The 16,110-nt window shown below is 37.2% G+C and overlaps 1 long non-coding RNA gene across 1 annotated transcript in view; it reads right to left on the bottom strand.

The window, feature by feature from the left end:
• Positions 1-241: 241 nt before the first annotated feature.
• The window catches only part of LOC141421338 (uncharacterized), a 44,120-nt gene continuing 28,251 nt past the window's right edge, over positions 242-16,110 (bottom strand). Inside the window, exons 2-3 of the long non-coding RNA XR_012445931.1 lie at positions 3,298-3,383; positions 242-590 (exon numbers count right to left, since the gene is read on the bottom strand). This is a non-coding gene — a long non-coding RNA (uncharacterized lncRNA). The remainder of the gene's footprint in view (positions 591-3,297; positions 3,384-16,110) is intronic.

The following is a 16,110-nucleotide window of genomic DNA, read 5'->3' as shown; positions in this document are numbered from 1 at the left end:
TCTCTACAACAAAATTAGAAATAAGGGCAAAATAGTTTCTGCTGAGTATTGAGGGGGTGGAGGGAGAGGGAGAGGGAAGGGGTGGAGTGGGTGGTAAGGGAGGGGGTGGGGGCAGGGGGGAGAAATGACCCAAGCCTTGTATGCACATATGAATAATAAAATAAAAAAAAATAACCTGGCTATTGTGATCACAGAAGTTATTTGGCTAATGTTAAAGTTTACCTCAGCTACTGTGGACAGCTACCCACTACTTAAGATTCTTATCACCATCCAGAAAAGGCCTTGGTCTCTTGTGAGGACAGCTGAGATCTCACATACTGACCTTGTTTTCTATTCATCACAGATATATTTCTGGATCTCTTCTCCCCTTACTGCCCACCGCAAAGCTCACATAAAACATATTTTAATAGTGTTATTTTTTACATAGAAGCCCCTGTTTGGGTACTAATAGAACAAGCATCAAGTCACTCCCATGGATTTCAAATCTCTGATGCTGTCAGGATCCATTACACATTCTGGGAAATCTGGAGATGCACCCAATCTCCTCCAGCAGCTCGTGAAAGGATGGTACTTCTTAGAGCCCGTTTCACCTACAGGGAATGAAATTACAAGTGAGAACAGTGTTTGCTTTTTGGCATACTTAAATTCTGACCCAAGCATGTGGACAGAGCCATGAGGTCAACGAGCCTCCTTGCTTTATCCCTTTGTAGACATAAGTGCTCACTTGAGAATGTCAGCCTCAACTCCACACTGGGTGCTGGCTGCAAGGCTAAGGTTGCAGTAGGCACCAAGCAGCCCCCTCAGACCTGGCCAGCTTCCCTCAGCTACACCTGTGACAGAATATAACTTGGCACCATTGTTTGTCTGTGGCAGCAATGCAAAGTGCATAGTGTCTTCAAAAATCTATTTTGGCTGCTGAAGGAAAAGCCAGTCTTCTTGAAGAATTTCTTCACCCTGGATATTTGTGGGCCTTCTTTTTCAATATGGGGACTCACCCTCTAATGAGCCGTTAACAAAATAAATCCTCTTCACTTTAAACAAGGAAAGTTCCAAAGTAATGGGCAAGTAAGGTGAAGTAACTGTTCTTAAGAAAGATGGAGGGGTCCCAGTGGCCGGAGGTGGGGTTGCCATCTGGTTGGGATAAGGCGGGGGAGGTAGAGAGATTTCGCAGGTAAAGGCACTTTGCTATCAAGGTGCACATGAGACTTCCTGATTGGTTCTCAGAGATTAGCAGTCCAATCTTAAATGAACACACCAGCATAGAAAGTAGGGACATCCATTCAACTGTGATTATATAACAATATTTTCAAAGTACTCACAATCTATCTGAAACTATTTACAAGTCAGCTTCCCCTTATAGACTGTGATTTTTCTTATAGTCAGGATCTACCTCACTTATTTCTGTGCGAGCTATGCCTCTTTGGGGGCCTGGCATATAGCAGAGACTACTCAAGTTGTTGTTGGAAAATGATATAAATAAGTGAACTTGTAAAAATTATTCAGAATTTAGCAATTAAGTCTTTAAAATTTGTGTAATTGGCCACCTCTTACTTAGGAGAACATCTAAAATCACCACAGATGAACTTATTGTAAAGCCATTTGCCTGATTAGAGTTTAAGCAGAAGCAAGGACAACAAGCCTTACCTCATTCTCTCCAGGGACTGCAAGCACTGGGGAGGAAATCTCCAGACTCCCCCTCCTGACCCTTGTCTCAAAAGGATACAAAGTTACCAACTGGCATGTAAGGTGAATTAGGTGTCCATCTTACCTATTGTTAATGGGCCCCATGGATTTCAATTCTGTTTTAGGAAATGTAGCAACTGAATGAAGAAGAGAATCTACCAAAATGTACTGTTTAGGTGTGCATGATGGCTGCCACCTCCCCACACACAAGGAAAAGAGTAATAGATACTGTGAGCAAGAAGCCACATTGTCCTAGCTGTTATTAGACATCATCTGTTCGTAGTGACATTATTTTCTTTGGAAGTTTGTGTTTGCTGCACCTACAAAAGTACAAAGAATAGTGACCAGATGAAATAATCTATTACTGGTGCATGACAAATGTTAAAAGTTCAACACCATTTTTTGTATTCATTGTCACCAGCTTAAACATATAGTGCCAAAGAGCCATTCATTCAACACCATTTTTTGTATTCATTGTCACCAGCTTAAACATATAGTGCCAAAGAGCCATTCATTGAGCATAAACCAGTTGACAGCTATAAGGTGAGTTTGCAAGAGCTTTAATGATTTACTTGCAATATGTGCTGAATTATACATCACCCCAGTGTTTCCTGGAGGTTAATGCAGGAGAAAGGAATTCTACTAAAATGAAAAATCAATCACTTCTAAGGCAAAAAGTAACCTTCTTTGAAAGCATAAGTAAGTGCTGCTCAGCACTCAAGTGTGATGAAAAATCATTGTTCAGAATCAATGGCCATCTTTGTGGAGAATTATGGTATCTTGATAACTTGTTAATAGACTTGAAAGTTTACAAAGGCTTAAACTCTCCCTCATCACCATCTCTAAGAAACCTGTGGGAATTACTAGCATATGACTACTTTTCTCAGGCTTCCCTGACTTCTTTGGGACCACGCATTCAGGTCTATCTCAGGTTTTCTAGCTTAGATTGGTTCATTGTCAGTGATGGGATGCTGGCTGACACATTTACTCAGAAAAGCAATATATGGACAGTTGAACCCAACAGTCAAAACATGAACCAATTTCTTTCCTGCCCCTAAGGGTTTCTCTCAACTCACTTTAACAAGGAAATAAGAATTGATGTGTTGATCTAACCTTCCCCAAGCTAGGTGTCGATGGAATTTTTTCTAGAACTTTACTTCAATTACTCTTTCTTGCTGTTCTTAACCATTCCTTCTCTTCTAGCATGCTCAATTCCTTCCAGAGAAAATATTATAACATAAACTTTTCTTCCACTCAGCTCATTAGTTCTACCTACCTTTTGTTTTCTCCACTCTGCTTTTTTAAATTCTCACTACCAGCAGTTTTTTTTTTCTTTTTCTTTTATTATTCATATGTGCATACAAGGCTTGGTTCATTTCTCCCCTCTGCCCCCACCCCCTCCCACTCTGCCCCCCCTTCTCCCCCCCTCAATACCCAGCAGAAACTATTTTGCCCTTATTTCTAATTTTGTTGTAGTTGCCTCTACTCCTTACATACCACTTATTCCTGTCCCTTGACTGTGGTTCTACCACCAAATGCCCTTGTACCTTTTAAAAATTAAATCTTTTTTTCCAGCAAACATTTGCCTACTGAAGGGGTTCTTCAATATCTCACCTTGAGCATTCCTTTCCTGCTTACTCCAATGGCAGAGCAACTCAGCATTCCTACACATTCTGGCTTCTCCAGATCTGTTTTCCCAACTGTTAAAACAGAGAATCTAGTGAGAATTCCTTGTCCCTGAGGCCAGTACAAGGGAAGATATACAAACTCAGGGTTCTCTGCTTCCTTGAATATCAGAAGTACTTATGGGGTTAACTGAAAACATATGTGTAGGGCCTTGCTTGTCATTTGTATTTTTTAAAAGGTACATAGATGATGTGCACCAACAGGTTGGGTACCCTGCTAAACATTGTCATCCAGAAGGTCCCCAGCACTTACCCAGAAAGATTCCCACATTCAGAAAAATTCAAATGCCATTCCTCGAGCTTCTGATGGCAACTTCTAATTTATCATGTCTGGGGCAGAGTCAGGAAGTGAATTATACCTCATTCCCCAGATTATATCATGATGTCCTGGATATACCCAGACTGTCCCTGTAAGTTCAGTCTTAGCACATTGTTCAGACAAATTCAGTAACAAAGTCTCAAAGACTAATGGAGGTCTTTTATTAAGCTTACTGGGGAAAAGGAGGTTATGGCTCATCTTACACACCAAAACTTGATTGAAAAATTCTCCTTAGGACTGGGCATGGTGGTAAGTACCTATAATTCTAACTATTTGGTACAGAGGGGTAGGAGGCTCACTGTCTGAGGCTGGTTCTGAGCAAAAGCACAAGACCCTATCTGAAAACAAATTAAGCAAAAAACACTTGAGTGGTAGAGAATTTTCTTGGAACCACAAGACCCTGGGTTGAAACCCCAGTACTCCCCAAAAAGCCTCTGAATATTTTTACTATCTGTGAAACAACTGCAAACTCTCTCTCTCTCTCTCTCTCTCTCTCTCTCTCTCTCTCTCTCCCTCTCTCTCTCTTTCTCTCTCTTTCTTTCCAGTTTTTTGTTTGGGTTATGGTGACATTTTGTTTGGGTTATACTGACTGATGGTCATGACATTGATGGTCACTGTCCCCATCCTTACCTGGATCCAGGCCTGGTCAGTCACTTTACAGACTCTGTGTGGTATGCCTTCCAGTATAACACAGACCAAGCCCATTGGAAGAGGAAATTGTAAGAGGGAGTTGGTAACTAAGAAATGGGCTGCCATGATGTCAAAAAGGAACATTGAGAAACATAAAAGAATGAAACTAAGGACAGAATTTCCTATCAGGAAATGTGTACAGAAAAATTTGATATGTGATAAATGCAATAAAAGAATGGAAATCATTACAATAAAAAAACTTAGAGTTATGGTGAACAAAAAACCCAAGTTAAATGGGAAAAGAATGAAACTACATAATACTATAAGAAAAAGATAACAAGGATAGACAATCTTCCTGTTTTGACTGTGAGCAATTTCATTTCTTTCTTCAGTATCTGGTTTGTATGTTGGTGAAGGAAGCATGAACAAATGGATAGATTACTAAGAGATAACCTGGACATGGTTGTACTGCTTCCTTAATATACTGACTTCTTCTTCTTGACATAACTTAGTGACGTGTTTTAAAGGCAACACTATCACTCAAAATCATTTTACTATCATGCTTGCTCTCCTTGCAATCTTTTCTTTGTATCTTTGAAAGAGTTGGGAAAATTGTCAGTGTGTGAGTATGTGTGTGTGTGTTACTGAAACCTCTAATACTCCCTAGCACCTTCCCAAAAAAGGCACATCCATGTTCAATAACACAACTTCAGACTTCTTAGCACTTATGAACATTGTATAAGCCTAAGAAAACAAGACATTGGTAATATTGTAAATAAAATACTGGCTATTTAAATCAAATCTTTATCACTTTCACAGATTCAAATTACTAGTATATGTTTGCATGTGGTCTTTCAGGTATATAATAAAATGTTAGTGTAATATCTAGTCAATTTTAAATTCTGGATTATGTTATAGAATCAATAAGAATTTGTTGAACTAATTAAAATTGCAAAACCACAAATTCACACACTAAAAAGTCAAGCAAAAGTGTTAATGATATAAAGTGATATAAATGATACACTGATATAAAGTGAGGTAGAAATTCTTTTTTTCTATAGATATATCACCAAATGCAATTTGAGTACAGATTCAGAGCTTTGCTCATCATATTGGCTGCCTATTCCTTCCAAGTATAGATTCAAGGTATTAATTTTAGTCTTTAATGTCCCCATGGTTTAGGAACTACATTCTTGGACAGATAAACCAGATATAAAAATAAAAATATGATTGCTATAGTTCCCTATGTATGAAATTCAGATAATCTTTGACTAATGTGATTAAATGACAATCCATCAACTTTAAGGTATATGATAACAAACTATCCTAAAATTATAAGAGGCTCACCCTATTTGGAGATGGCTACAGCAGGCTTTATTAGCCTGATGCTATTAATATTCAAATTATAATATTTTCTTTGTTCTGATCCTTTCCTCATCAAATACTCTTTCAATAAAATTTCCTTGCATACACTCTACACTTTCACTTTAATAGACTCTAATTTATAAATTACATGAATGAAACCAGCATGTGTGTGTCAGCATAATTCTTACTGATGCTTTTTTTTGTCTGTATGATAGCTCTAGTTCAAATTGTCTGTTAGTAAATTGGCATTCTACTTTTGTAAAAATACATTATTTTCTCATTTACTTTTGTTCCTATTGCTGTGACACCACTTAGAGTGGGGGGTCATCTTGCAGCATCATGATGCTGATGTTGCTTCCTCTGGACTGATATATATGGTGCCAAGGTGGGATCAATTAAGGGTATGGATAAAAATTAGATGGCTGGGGGGAAGCAAAATAGATGCTGTTAAGTTGCTGAATAACACTCATATCAGGAAGCAGTGAAAACCAATATAGTACCCGTAATTCCCTCACCATTCAGAGGAACCAAGGAAAGCTGAATCCAAATTCAGTTCTAAAAATCAAGCAATCTTGAAAGAAAAGAAAAGGAAAGGAAAGGAAAGGAAGGAAGGAAGGAAAGAAGGAAGGAGGGAGGGAGGGCAGGAAGGAAAGGAGAGAGAGAGAGAAGAAAGAAAAGAAAGAAAGAAAGAAAGAAAGAAAGAAAGAAAGAAAGAAAGAAAGAAAGAAAGAAAGAAAGAAAGAAAGAAAGAAAGAAAGAAAGAAAGGGAAAAACAGAAAGAAAAGCAAACCTGATTCTCCAAGACTCTCAGTGACAACTTTACATGGTCCTTCTTTGCTTTGGTTTATTCATTCTAAATTGTGCTTCATGTTTATTGTTAGTAGCAATAGATGGGTTATTTTAGACTGATTGACATCTCACCTGTCTCTAGTCAAGTTCCTTGTAAACACAAACACCACCTATAGAGAAAGACTCAAAAGGGCATTTATACCATTCAAAAAGGTTAGTCTCTGTTTTCAGTAAGGAGGAAGTTAGGGTGACTTTGTAGAAATACAAGTGCTTATCATTTGATGTTAAATTCTTAACATCCCAAATACTGTCCCATTTACATAAAATCCAAAAATTCATTCAAATTGTTAGCTATGCTGTGATCATGTCTATTAAGAAAACAAACATCTATCATTTCTAAACAATCTCCTAGATGGGTTACTAAATTGAGATACTAAGTTGCAGAAAGAATGGGACAATATTCATAATCATAATGATAAAAACTAAGTTTTATTAAATGCATATAATATACTATCATTAATTGAATTACTTTACATATATCATTTTATTCTTATTCCATGTAACAAGATGAGTTCTATTATTTTCTCCATGTACAAAGGAAGAAATCTTCTTTCTCTTGTCCAAGACCACAAGAAGGTAAGGTAGGTGGTGAAGGGGAATTTGAACCCAAGCTATTTATGAATTTATATCCTTAACCATTGTGTTACAGATATTAAATTAATAAATAAATTGAAAGTGTGGGAGTAGGAGTAGTGCCTAAAAGAGAAGCAGAAATACTATTATTCTACTATTGTGTGTGACTTTGGACAATTATTTCAGTTTTCATGGCTCTCATTCTTTAAACAGTTCTTCCAGCAGTAGCATTTCTATCTCTTGGAAGTTTGTTAGAAAAGCAAAATCATAATTTGCATCTTAACAAGATCTCCACATGATTTATAAGCACATGAAATTTTGAAAAACATGACTCTAATTTTACATCAGTAGAATTTGAAAGCTGGCTTGGGTGATATCATCCATGCTTTTCAACCTCAAACTCTGGATATGCACATCACTTCAGATATGAAGGTAATTAGCACGTTTTACTGGCTCATGATCAAATAGTGAATATTATTCACAGTGGGGAAAATAATCTGCAATTTCATCAATTACTTGGTACACAGTTTATCAAAGTTGGAGTGTGTATTCTGTGTTGACTACAGTTGTTACTATGAAAACAAGTGAAAAGGTACTTGAGTTCTTACATTCAAATTTAATAGTGATATTTTTTCATAGTAGAGACATAGATTCAACCAATGTTTCAAAGTTGAATACAACTGTACTTTATTCATGAGAAGAATTTAAATAATTATCTCTAAAAGGAGTGTTGGCAAAATCTTGATTCATTTCTGAGTGGTTTCTTTCCTCTTCTTCAGGAAAATATAGTCAATGCCCATTTTCTCTTTCTTCAACCCATTAATCATGTGTTTTTCCATTTTGCACTAATAACAATTAACTGCTGAAATTTATTGAATTTTACAACCATGAGGAAATAACAACTAGGCTATAACATCACTATCTATTCTGATATTTTAATAAGTAGATGTATTTTAATTATTTATGACATTTCATAACATACCAGTAAGTGCTTTCTAATGCTTTTTGTAAAGCCAATGAAGTCTTGATAATTTTATCTATCTTTCCTTGCTATTAAATTGTTCACTGGAAATGTAAAGTGATACCACTGATGGGTTTTGAGAATTAGATTTTTTGATCAGCAAAGCTTAAGCCAATGTATGGCTACTATTTCTGTAACTAATTATCCCAGAAAGAATTTCATTTAGCTATATGCTTATGTCATTGTTAATGTATTGCTCCTTGTAATGACCTTCCTTGGTGAATATAGTTATCATAAATAAAAACCAAATGCTTATTTTATGTCTGTCCCAATGACTGATAAGTTTGGGGAAAACACTAACTTCGATCTTCCAGTAACTACTTTAGTGCTCTTTCTATTCTAAGTATAGTTTAGTGTAGGGTCTTATTGGTGTCTGATAATGGGTCCCAAAATCAGTGAGTGCCACACCCATGAGAACAGCTAACCCTAACTCCTCGCTTAACCATAAGAAGCCTGTGATTGGGGAATTTCACCGTGTGCATCCCTGCTGTCCTGATTTGAACTCCCAGATTCATTACTAGACTCTCACTTCTGCTTGCTGCTTTGGATTAACATGGTTGCATGACCTGCCAATGTTAAACTCACTTTCTCTCCTGGATGCTCTTTCCTTAACCAGCCTCTTCAGGGCCAAATAGTCCAAGCTCCTGAAGCTATAGAAAGGAAGTGGAGCTAGGGCCATAGGTGCCACCTAGATATCCAATGGTGGGGCATCTGCTCGCAGGTAAGATCAGTATGCAACACAGGTCAATCAGAAAACCAGAGCAAGCTCTAAAGGAACTCTGAGAAGCAATGTCACCTCTTGGCACTTACAGCAGGATGGGAAAATGATTTTTAAAATAAAAACACGCCAAAAGGAAAATAGGAGAACTTAGTGAACTTGTATAATACACAAATAATAAGTGTTTTAATGAACCATGGTATTTCTAAGTACATAATAGAATCCTAACCAAGCCCAGAAACAAGGTCTACATAAATGCATAGTTTACCAGTGAGTAACAGACTAGTGATTACTACATCAAAGTGTATTCAAAAGGCAAATCTCTGATCACATGCTACTTCTGTATGAGTATGACTGACTTGAAGAAGTTTCAAGGAAGATGAAGTTTCCTATTATATTATATAAATAGCTCTCTGAATAGCCTATTTAATGGTGACAAAAAGGCAGAATTAGATTTTGTTGTTGCCATTATGATATTATGGAGGTAGAACATGAAGGACTTGGTGTCCTAAGTCATTTTTCACTAAAAATAGATTAGTAAAACTAATCTATTAGTTGAACGTAATAACTATCCATTCAGCTATAGCATCTTTAAAATAAAGGAAGTAAAAAAGATTATTGTCAACATTATATATTTCAGTTCAATATTTCACAAACCCTAGTACTTACACAAGCATTCTATCAAAAGATTCTGCCTAGTGAGGTGTACTTAAATTCAAGTATTATGTTGAAGCATTTATGCTTATTATGTTAGTCATAGTTCTCACAGTGTTTGGGAAGCACTTATTTTTTTTAAAAAAGTAGATGTTCCTCACAGAAAATGATCAAAACCCATGAACTTGATGCCAGTTGCCCATCCTCTGTACCTGCTCCCTAAGACTGAACTGAAGTCTACAGGACACAAAGTGGGTGGCCAAAAGAATCCACATGGCCATTGGGTTTGACCCCAATTATCCTTTATTGTAAATAGGCCATATGTCAAATTCCAAGATAAATTGGAAACATTTGATGTATCTCCTGTCTAGATTAATTTTAAGAGTTCATTTTCCATTCTTTCAGATCCCTTTTTTGGCCTGCTTTGCTCTTACATTTTTAAGGAAAAGACATATTTGTCTTTGTAGGTTCAAGAAGATTCTACTATTAAGAGCTCTTTTGGAATATGAGAATTTCAGCCAGAACATTCTTTGTGGAAAAATGGCAGAAAATGACCATACTCAAATTTAAGGTCATTTCCAACAATATATACCAAGTTTCTTCTTGGAATCTATCTTTACTAAGGAGAAAAAATAGCTAAGAAAACATTCATTACCATGCTCACCAGCAATGGATGTTTTAACAAATATCCTCATTTCCCCATGCAAATCACTGCTATATCCATGCAAACCAACACAAATAAATAACTCACACATGAAAAGTAATATTCCTATGAGCCTTTGAGGTATATTTGGAACAATGCTTCCAAATATAAGACAGACTATTAAATCACTGAGAAGACCCTGATTTATTCAAAAATGAAAATAATATTAATGTAAACCAACAAGACCTACAACCAAATAGATATCGCACGAATGACTCAGGACAATGTGATTTTCATAAAACAATTTGTCATTAAAACTAAACAGATAGCAATTGGAATATTCATTCCCCACCTCCCTCACCAAATTCTCCCAGTTCTGAGCAATATGTACTTCTGAATTTTGCACACAAATCATCTACCAGAGAAAGTTCTGTCAAGGTAGCATTTTGTCCTCAAATTAATCAGAATGGAATGAGATTTTAAAGATTAATTTGAAGGGCTATTTAATAAAACCCCTGGAGTTAATTTATTGATACACACTTTATTGTGTTCATTATGTTTTCCTTTTTTCTGTTCTTTTTTTCCTTTTTTGAAGACTATTTCATGGGTGTTTTCCTGCTAGATCCATTGCCCAAGGATATAACCACTTTCATGTTCATTTCTATATCAAAAGGGCTCTAGTTGTTAAATCAGAGTTATTGTTTCCACTCCACAGATAACACAAACAATACCTTCATGCAGTGGAAAGATGAAGCAGAGCTGAACAAGGAGAGAATAAGAGAGCAATGAAGAGTTGAGTGAAGGGAAGAAAGGCTTACTGTACGGAAAGAAAACAGCATCCTGCTGTATTCCTGTTTGACCTTTGCTGCTACTTAATTTTGAATTTTATGTAATGATACTGCAGAAGTGATGAGAGGTAACTGCACAGGTAATGACCTCAAATGCTCCTCAGGTCATTCTCAGGTCACTCCTACACATAGCCCATGTCCCCTTTCCCTCACATGACCCCAAGTCTCCTTTCTACCTGTGCAGTTTCTTCCTCCAATACCATCCTTTACTCTAAATAGATAAAAGAGCATCACTGTATGTTGAAAAGACAGCTAAAACAAGAATGGATAAACATTTAACTTAACGTTAAAAACACATTATACATACACACACATGCATAGTCCAATGAACTTTCTACCTTTCCACAATAAAGCATTAATAAGAATGAAGCAAGATCCTGACAGTATCAATGATCATTAATGATGTATTCATTACTAATAAGTGTTAGTGTCACATTGATGATATATCTATATATAAACTTAATTAAAATATTAAATAGCAGGCATGTATTATTAATTTATTTTCCGAGCAAGTATACGTTTTTATTAAGAACTTGTTTCTAGAAAAACTCTCCTGCTATACTGATATATAGGTTTTGATCACATGAGAAATTCTTCATTCTCTTTAGACCAGTTCTTAAAAAAGAAAATATTAATGTTTATAAGGTCCATGAGAAAAACCTACCATCCTTGGAAGATAGAATAAAGGATTACTAACCTTCTATCATTTATTCAACTAAACTTCAGTTTTTAAAGTATGATCTAATGTATAGAATGTATATAAAGGTAGTTTTCTGAAGCTTCAGGGAGATAGACCACAAGTTCCAGTAGCAGTCATTATGGTCACAGTCTCCATATCCAACCATCCCATACACCTAGAGAAGAAAGCAAAAACACAGGCATTTGGAGTGGTCTTTGAGGAGTTTCTTTCACATTCTGGACCCTAAATCAGGCCCCACACCAGGGAAATGTCACCACAATGGTCACCTAAACCCTAAGTTAGAAACTCCTCCTCTTCCACATACTTGCCTGTGATACTCTAGAGATGTCAACAGATAAGTATAGAGTACTGCTCAAATCTCTCCATGTTCTAGGTCATTCTTTATGTAGCCATGAAATGAAGTTCCTTCATATTCCTAGACTATAAACAAATATTGCTCAATGAAAATTAGTAAAATAAACATTTTATTTTATTTATAATGAACTCAAATAGTATCTGAAAACAGATGGTCTTTGTCAATGCCATTGTTCTAGTTTTCTTTTTTAGTTATATATTTACCTGAAACTAAGGGAAAAATAGACAGGCTAAAATATGAAATATACCATTCCTTTATTTATAAGAGAATAGATTCCTGTGTCATAGTTAAAAAAAAAAAAAGTAAAGGTATGGGGAGAAGAAGGAAGAGAGGGATGAAGGGAAAGAGAGGGAAGAAAATTCAGAGTGACTGGGGAAAAGTCTCAAACAATAAACTCCAGAGTAATACATTCTTTCACCTACCCCTATTTCCTTACAAAAAAAAATGTGTTCAAACCTATAAAATCACTTACAAACATAAGACACAGAGCCTGAGGTTTCTACATTTTAATTCAAACTTCAAGGTAAAACCTTTTCTTCACCTGATAAGGAAAACATGTCTTAAAAATAACTTTCAAAACACATTTTAAAATGGTACTAAGTTTAAAAAGAAATTCTGAATCTTACATTTGTATTGCTGTTTTGGTATACCCCCCCTTAAAAATTTGAAGTTCTCTATTCAGTATGACACAATAGTCTTTACCTCAGTTCAAAATACAAATGCATTTATTAAGCACCTGTTGTACTCTGAGCAGCATTCCAGGCACCTCGTGGCTTAACGACTTAGTAAGTAAGGAAAAAAAGAGTAGGTAGTTTATTTTGAATGGAACACTGGGCACAGGAAATAGAATGGTGAAAGGAGAAGGGGGAAAGTTAACTACAAAGCATGAAAGAACATGTATTGCACAAAAATAAATTGGAAATTTTATTCAGTAAAGGAGACTTATCAAAGGGGTGTGTGTGTGTGTGTGTGTGTGTGTGTGTGTGTGTGTGTGTGTTAGGGGCAGCAAAGATTTATTAGTAAAACAGAGTGAAAGAACAAGAACTAAAAGGGGAAAAATGTCGCACCCTCTGACATGCAGAGGGTGGGAGCTGGGGCTCAAAAGGGCAGTCTTCAATCACTGGTACCTGATTTTGTGCAGGAAGGTTCTGGGTTCAGCACGCAGTCCAAATTCCTCCCCAGTGCCCTGCCTGTACCAACCCTGAGTCCTTTGCTCTCGGAGGGAGGGTGGATACTCAGTATCTATAGAACTAAGGTAACAGGCAAACCGTTCTAGTGCTCTGGGTAACTGCCATCTTTGTTGCCCCTAAATGATACATGTCCCTCTAGGAATCAGGGGCTCTTCCTCTCTGGGAAGCCCTCCTATTGTCCTAAAAACTCTTCTGTATGACAGGCACAGGAGCCCCCTGGATGTCCTGGGTGAAAGTCAAAATGTGTACACTGAAGATCTCAGCCTGAAGAAGGACTGTGCACTGAAGGGCTCAGCCTGAGACAGGACTCAGCCTGAAGAAGGTATCCTTGCGTTGTTTGGTTTGTTGTGATGATCACTGCTGTTCAGTTAGAAGAAATATGTTTAGATCTGAACTTTGGCATCCATGTGTAGGATCAAATGAAAGTAGGAGAGATGGTTGTACCGGGGACAGCTGAGACATAATGAAGGCAAAGACTAAGACAACAGCAGCAGTAATGGGGAAGAAGGGAGCCAATGTGAAGCAAGCCATGGGGTGAAAGAGGAAACACAGGAAATAATGTCTTGGTTTTAGTAAAGGAGGCTACCCAAAGAGAGGTAAGGGACTTTGAAGGGGAAATTAATTTGGGAAGAACAGAGAGCTACAATTAAATTTTTTGCACTTGACTCCTCCAGAACACTGTGGTGCTGATGTGCAGTAGGAATCTGGAACACTGCTGCAACTTAAGAGAGAGGAAGAAACTGGAAGTCTAAGTCTGGCAGTCTTTAGCTAGCCAAAGTTCTTCAAAGGAATGAAAAGTGCCAGTGATAAGATGTTAAAGAGAGAAAGATGAGGAGAGATAGGGGTTGGAAGATTAAGGAGAGCCTGGTTTTCCTGTTGATAATGAACGCCAAACATACCTATCCCAAGTACACTTAGGAGTCTTCCTTCTTTACTACCCTATTCATATCCCTAAATACACCCTTTTTCTGTGACCACACAGACTTTATTATTCAAAAACTCACCCAAAACAGAACTTTTTAAAGTTACAGTTGACTTTCCTTGGTCCCCAAATCCTATAGATCCTTCTCCCTGGAAATTTCTTGCATGTACCACTCCATTTTGTCAACTCAGTCTGGGTTTAGGTCCTCATTACATCTGATCTGAACTATTGAGACCCATTCCTAACTGAACTCTCAGTCTTCCTGTCCTCTCCATCCTCCACATTACCTCTCAGTGGTATCCTTCTAAGAGATTGAATTTATTCAATCTCTGCCCCATGTTAATACCACTGATGGCCAGCTTTGCCCAGAATAACATCAGTACCTGGGTAGGGGTTTCAATAAATGTCCATGTCTACCTGCAGAAATGCTGATGGTCCAATGTGACCTTTTCTGGGAGGTTTTTCCTCTCCCATTCTATGAACATCTCTGCAGAGCTCTGGCCCTGTGATCAATACTTGCAGTGCTACGTGCTATGTCAACAGCAGCTGTGAAGGAGTCCTGAACAGTAAGGCCAAAGAAACTTTTAAGGCCAGGGCTGAGAACAATCAACAAAAGGGATGTTAGGAGCTTTGAGGATAATGCCATGAGATGATAAGGACTGAGAACAGTGACCAATTTGATAAAGGACAAAATTCTGAATATGGCTTGAAAGACCTGATGGCCCACTCCCCTTACTTCCTGCAATAAGGTATCACTAGTCTTCTTGAAGAATCTTGAAGTCCCCCTTCTTTGTGGGGCACCTTCTGGCTGAATTGTGTTTGCTTGTCTCTGACTGCTAGTCCAGATCCATGCAATCTCCACTGAAGTCTTGTTCCTTCAAAGTCTGACCCTCCAGAATAGCTCAATGGCCTGCCTACATTTTCCTGGAGCCCTGAAAATTTTCACAGCCCTTAATGTTTGCAGGTAATATCTACACATACACAAACCTTTCTAGCAGATCTTAGCAGTTAACAGACTATTAATGCACCTGGTTTGTTTATTTATATTGTTGAAAACATGATTAATAATCCCATTCTGAGATGCAATCCTTAAAAAAAATCTAAGATTGGCCAAGCAACATATTATCTATGACCAGACAGAGCTTTCAGAAGTTAAAAGCAAGTTGTCAAATTTGTGCCCCTGTTATAGGTTCAAAAAATCCATGTAATTCTTATAAACAGCTATGAATTGTCGGTATTAGCACTTCTAAATTAAATATGAGTTTTATGATCACAGAATACTTGTATGTTCATAGGCTAGGAAGATCAGGTGAAAATTATGCCCAGCTGAATTCAAGAGAAACCCAGATATAGATGACAGACAACCTAGACAGCCAGTTCTGCAAGAGCAGGGGATATAATTACTTTCTTTTTCTTTAGCTCTGTCATAGTAGACTGACAATAAATATTTGCTAGCCGAATAAATATTTGCTCAAGTCCTTCAAAAATAAGAACTGTTTAGTCTTTGGTAGACTAGAAGAATGGAAAAAATTGTGTAGAAAAAAAATTGCACAGTGTGGACTTCCCAACAAGACTGTGTTGGAACAATATGGTAAACAGTAGTCCTGAAACAGGAGTGGGGAGAAGGAAGTTTTCAAAAGTAGGTGGTAGCAATGTTAAGCTAGTTAAGAATAAGACAAAAAAAGCTATAATGGCTTTTAAATGGGAAGCCAGGTTGAAGTTGGAGTATGGCATTAAGATTCTCTCTTTTTTCCCCAAATGTAGACAGAGCTTCAGGTTTTCCAGTAGTGAAATAAGTATGCTGTACACCTGGCCTTGACATTGGGAAATGTATAATCATCAAGATCCAGTCAAAACTGCACTTTGTTCCTTTCTCCTCCCAGAGAAAAGCTAATGAAAAGAAAGGTTGCCAAAATTACTTGGCAGACCTATCACCACCCAAATCTTGCTTTTCA

This window comes from Castor canadensis, chromosome 3 (genome assembly GCF_047511655.1).
Source record: "Castor canadensis chromosome 3, mCasCan1.hap1v2, whole genome shotgun sequence".
NCBI classification, from domain to species: Eukaryota; Metazoa; Chordata; class Mammalia; order Rodentia; family Castoridae; genus Castor; species Castor canadensis.
Note: the sequence above shows the minus strand (reverse complement) of the source record. Positions and strands in the feature narration are given on the sequence as shown.